The sequence below is a fragment of the Gymnodraco acuticeps genome, unplaced genomic scaffold (assembly GCF_902827175.1).
Source record: "Gymnodraco acuticeps unplaced genomic scaffold, fGymAcu1.1, whole genome shotgun sequence".
Lineage (NCBI taxonomy): Eukaryota > Metazoa > Chordata > Actinopteri > Perciformes > Bathydraconidae > Gymnodraco > Gymnodraco acuticeps.
Genome location: NW_022992344.1, coordinates 1,768,936 through 1,774,935, shown reverse-complemented (window position 1 = coordinate 1,774,935; position 6,000 = coordinate 1,768,936).

Here is a 6,000-nt window from a genome sequence, read left to right as displayed (position 1 = left end):
TGGCGTACTCAGGACCTGGAGGCGTGTCTAGGGAATCTGGTGGCCGACCAAACGCCAACACAGCAGGGGTTCGAAGCCTCTCTCCCCAACATGAGGAGGGCAGACGAACAGGCTGAGGACTCCTGGACTGCAGACCGACATGCCATGAGCACAAGGGGGCAGATGCTCGTCCCAGTCGCACTGATGCTGAGACGTGACGATGGCCAGCTGCTGTCCCATGGGGTGCGATGGAATCTCTCGACTAGTCCGTCGCTCTGTGGTCGCAAGGGGGAGGTGCGTGTTTTGTGCATGCCCAGTTGTGAGCACATGGAGGCGAACACCCGGGACTCTAAATTTCTCCCCTGGTCACTGTGCAGGGTCTCCGGCACTCCAAAACGGCTGAACATGCCGGCCACCAAGGCATCTGCGACTGTCTCTGCTTCTTGATCAGGGAGAGCATACGCCTCCGGCCACTTTGTGAAGTAGTCTATGGCCTTGAGAACGTAGCGGTTACCCCTGTTTGACAAGGGTAGAGGCCCCACCACATCAACCGCTACTCTCCTCCATCGGGGCCCCCGACGGGAAACTGTTGCAGCGGAGCATGGGAACGACCAGGGGGGGGCCCTTCCGCGCCATACACGGATCACAGCGGCGACAGAAGTCTTCGACATCCCTCCTGCACTGCCCCCAGTAGCAGCCCTGACGAAGGCGCCGGAGAGTCTTAGTGACGCCAAGTGCCCAGAGCCTGCCGTTCCATGCATGGCCTTGAGTACGACCCTCTTGCAGACCCCTCGGGACCACCACTTGCCACCTCTTCTCCACCCGTTGCTGGCTCCTTCCACGCCCACTGTAGTACGCCCTGACACAGACGTAGAGTCTCAAACTGAGACCACAGCCCCTTGGTTGCTTTGGAGAGCACTGCCACTTCCTCCCACGGTGGCCGCTGCTGCGACTCAACCCACTGCAGTACAGGCTGTAGAACGGCGTCCCGCTCTTGCTGTTGCTTCCACTCTGTCACATCCACTGTCTGGAGCTCCCGGCAGATAACCTCTTCCACTTGCTGCGCTGCCGCACAGACGATGTCCTCCTCCAGCAGCTCCTTTTCACGAGTCTCTCTCTTCTCGCAGTAGTGGCATCCGCCGGCGGCACACGGGAGAGAGCGTCTGCATTTGTGTGGCGCACCCCAGCCCGGTGCTCCACCCTGAAGTCGAAAGGTTGGAGCTCTTCTAGCCACCTGGCGACCTGCCCTTCTGGCTCTTTGAACGTCATGAGCCACTGTAATGCAGAGTGATCCGTCCTCACCGTGAACGCCTGCCCGCACAGGTAGTACTTAAAGTGCCTGATGGACAGCACCACTGCCAAAAGTTCCCTGCGGGTGACGCAGTATCGTCGCTCCGCTTTGTTGAACGCCCGGCTGAAGTATGCCACCACCCCGCTCCCCCTCTGGTGTAGTCTGGGAGAGCACTCCGCCTACCCCAACGCCGCTAGCGTCTGTGTCCAGGGTGAACGGCAGCCTGGGGTTGGCTGGGGCGAGAACCGGGGATTCACTCAAGGCACGCCGAAGGCCGTCAAACGCTGCTTGACATTGCTCAGACCACAGGAAATCCCTGTCCTTCTGCAGCAGCTGGAACAGGGGTGCGGCAGTGCAAGCAAAACCCCGTACAAACTTCCTGTAGTACGAGGCCAGGCCCAGGAAACTCTTCCGCTGTTTCTGGTTGCGAGGATTTGGCCAGCTTGTGACCCGCCTGCACTTTCTCGTGCAGGGTGCCGATGCCCTCCCCCCCCACTTTGTGGCCCAGGAAAGTGACCTCTCTCTGCAGGAAATGACACTTATCTGGATGTAGCTTCAAACCAGCGGCTCTGATCCTCTCCAGCACCACTCTCAGAGATCCCAGGGCCGCCTCAAACGAGCTGCCATGCACCAGGATGTCGTCCAGGTAAACCAAACACTGTTGGCGGGGAATCCCAGACAGCACCCTGTCCATCAATCGCACAAAGGTGGCCGGGGCATTACACAGCCCAAAACTGAGGACCTTGAACTGCCATAGTCCCCGGCCGGTGCAGAAAGCCGTTTTTGGTCTGGCCTCTGGGGCAAGACGGACTTGGTAATACCCGCTGCGGAGGTCCAAGGAAGAGAACCACGACGACCCTGCGACCAGGTCCAGGGACTCATCGATGCGGGGAAGGGGGTATGAATCCTTCTTGGTGACCCCGTTCACCGGTCTGTAGTCTGAGCACAGCCGCCAGCCACCTGTCTTCTTCGGGACCATGACTACAGGTGCTGCCCACGGAGGGCTGTCGGAGGGCTCGATAATGTCTGCCTGCAGCATGCTCTGCACTGCCTCGTCGCAAGCCTGCTGACGAGCCAGGGGAAGTCGGCGCGGGCGACACCTCATGGGACGCGAGTCCCCCGTATCAATCTCGTGTTCCACCAGATGCGTTCGGCCCACCTCCTCCTCCTTCATGGCAAAACTGCTCTGGAACTCTAGCAGAAGCTGCCCCAATTGCTCTTGCTGCATGGGATTTAGGCCGCCACAGTTCTTCCTCCACACCTCCAATACTGCAGACTGAGCCTCTTCTACCTCCGTCTGGGGTAACTGGGGGGGGGCTGTGCTCAGGTGGCGCAGTCCGGGGGTGACAGGTGGGGAATTGTCCTGAGTGGGCGTCACCGGGGATACCGGAACGGAGGGAGGGTTTTCCTCGGTTTCTAGGGTACTCACGGTGGGTGTAGGGGGTCTCCCCGCAGGCTCAGCAGGGTTGTGGATACGGGTCATAGTAATCACAGGCCCCCCCCGGAAACTCACTGTGCCTGCTTGAAGATCCAGGAGGCAGCCCGTCGCCTTCAAAAAGTCCAAACCCAGAATACACGGGTCCTGTACATCCGCTATCCACACGGGGTGCCGCACTTCAACTCCCCCCACCGACACAGACAGCACGCCTCTTCCTTTCATAGCCGCCAACTCTCCTGTGACTGTGCGTAGTCGCACCGATGTCGGCTCGAACATAGTCCCACTGGGCAACACATCTGCTCTCACCAGGGTTACTGTAGAGCCTGTGTCCACCAGTGCAGCGCAGGGCACCCCTTCCACATCGACAGGGACATAGCAGGAGTCCCCACCAGCACGGCCCACCGCGACGACAGGCTCCACGCCTGTGCTGTCATCTTCTTCAGGAGAGCGTAGAGTCTGGCTCCCCCGGCTGTGCTGTCGGGCTCCTTCCTCGGATGTCTGAGTCGGTGGCAATAGAGCTGTGGTTTGGTTGGGGAGTCTTTGGGCTTGGTTCCACATATTCTCCTTTATGCGGGCCCCCCGTCGTTTCCCTGGGCCCGGGGTGCCTTGGGGCAGTCTCTGGCCAAAGTCCTGGCTGACCACACCCCCAGCAGACCCTGGTACTTGGTCTGTGTGTTGGTCTTATCATTTCCGTCATCTCGGTAACCCATGCAGGCTTCTCCTCCTCCCTGCAGCTCCTCACAGCCGGTGCTGCCGGCACTCCGCTGCTCCTAGCAGTTCCACTCCACACGTTCTCTCTCTCCACAGCCATCTCCAAGGCCGCCTGCAAGGACTGTGGATGCTGCAGCTGTACCTCGACCCTCAAGTCCGCAGGGCGGAGAGCCCTGATGAATTGATCACGTGCCAGCTCACTCTGCACTCCGGGTGGCATGTGTGCATACGCCCGCCGCGTCAGGCTCTCCACGTTGTTAGCCAACGCACGCAGCGTCTCTCCAAACTCCCTACAGCGGTTACTCAACTCGTTCCGGAGCAGCTCTGGCGGGAAACACTATCCAAACCGCCTCTTCAAAGCCCCCGCTAACGCTTCATAGCTGAGTCGGTCCACAGGGCTAAGTAGTAGCAGACATGAAAGAGCCTCGTCTGTGAGGCATAAAGCTAGCTGTAGTGCTTTAGTCTCTATTGACCACCCCCCGGCATGTGCAAGTATTTCAAATTGGGCATGGAAAGCCTCCCAGTCTGCCTTACCCGAGTATTTGGGTGTTTTCACGGACCCGGCGGCGGCTGCTGCTGGTTGATTGTTTACCATTTGCCATTGTTGTTTACATCCAGCTTGGAAATGGCGCGAAATGCCGCTGAAGACGGCGACATTCCCGCGTCTCCAGCCATCTTCACCGCCGACTCTCTCAGGCGCTCTCTCGCCTCCCGTGCACTCATGAACTCTCTACTCATGTCCTTCGACCACCCGCATGCTCCATCTTCCTCTTCATCACTACTTTCCTGCTTCACTCCCATCTTGCTGAACTTTTCCATCTCCGCTAGCTTCCCGGCTAGCTCCGTGACGCAGTTACGGACTCCCGTCAGGATAGACGTCCTCCGTTCGAAAAGTCACTTCTGACACCAATGTAGCGTTCACAAGGTGAGTCGGAAACAGGCTTCTCGTTATTTGGCTTTAATAACTCTTGTTCTTTACAGATGATCAGGTACATGTACACTTTGTGGGTTCTACCTCACACTAACCTAACTCCTACCCCTACACATATATATATAGCAGTGTCTACGTCACAACTCCCCGCCCCACCCCGTCCGCTCCCCCAACCACAGGCCCGCACCTCAACCAGCATCACTGTGCAGCTCTATGATTGGCAGAGAGACGGGGGATGCCTGAGTGACACCCTGGACATCCTATGCAGGGTCGCTACAATATATATATAGTTGAAGCTGAAATTATCAAAGTCCCTTTATTATGGCTAAAGTTCGTAGCCTATAAAGCATATGTGAGCTCCATTTGTAATAGAAAAGAAACACATCAATACATTCATTTTATTTATTTCAGTCAGACAACTCACGTGTTTCTTTAACATGTTTATTAGAAGCAGCATATAGTTGAGTTTGGCGTCTAGGCTCGGGCATCATCACTCCGCAGACATACATAGCACGATGAGTGATGATTAAATAACTAACCCCCGAGCCTACAGGTGGAAGCTGGGGTGGTGGTGGGGCAGGCAAGCAGCAGCAATGTGGAAGTAGCTGCAGCAATAGCAGCAGCAAGCAATGCATGGAGAGAGATCTGGCAGGTTAAATAGAGCGGCATATTAAGGAGACTCTGTTTGGTTGGTTGTAGAGTGGCAAGCGGAGTTATGTATGAATGCAGCATAAGTGCTCGAGTTGACTGCCTGAACTAGCTTGCAGGCTTCGCCCCATTTATTTAATTGTATTCACTTTGTGGATTTTTAAATTGTATATTTTTCATCATTTTTTAAAGACTTACATGCTGTTTGTTTTGTTTGCACTTTGTACATTTTGTATTGGCCAAAACAAATGCTTTGCTATGGGATTAGTTTTGTATCATAAAGATAAAGCAACACTTTCTCAGAATAAAGCAAAACTATGAGTTTAAAAGAAGAAAAAAAACTGAGTCAAGCAAAATAAAATAAATTTCAAAAATAAAACTATAAGTTGCAAACAAATCATTTGTGTAATCATGTAAACTATAAGTATTTTTTCTTTGTTTTAACATAGGTTTCTGTTTTCAGTTCTTGTTTCTTCTTTCTCAATGATCAGACTTTTGCTCTCGCTGCAGCTCTCTCGTTTGCGCGCCCTCATTTTTTGTTTGAGATTTTGACACAAACATCCCAGGTGGGCGGGACTTTCAGGGGTGTGTCCCCATTGGCTACTCAGCTTTTGAGTGACAGCCCACTACACCACAGATCATACAGTGCAACTCATGCAGCAAACTCCGGAGTCCACTCGGCCACGTTAGTGTTGGTGTCTCCTGGGGGGTTTTCATGAACATATCGGACTTATCTTATGGATTGCAGTGCATTATACTTGTGATGTGTAGTTCATACTTTATTCCAACTTTAAATATTTGAATACCTGAACACACTGCTGTTAAATAATTTCCCAATTTGGGATTGATAAAGTGTATGTCTATTTATTTTATAGATTAAAAAAACACATCTATGTATTTTGAAGCTAAAGGTGATACACAATATAAACTGTATACTATTATTTTTCAAAGACATGTTACATTTCAAAAGCATATATTGCTATGTTTAGGACAAACTAAAAA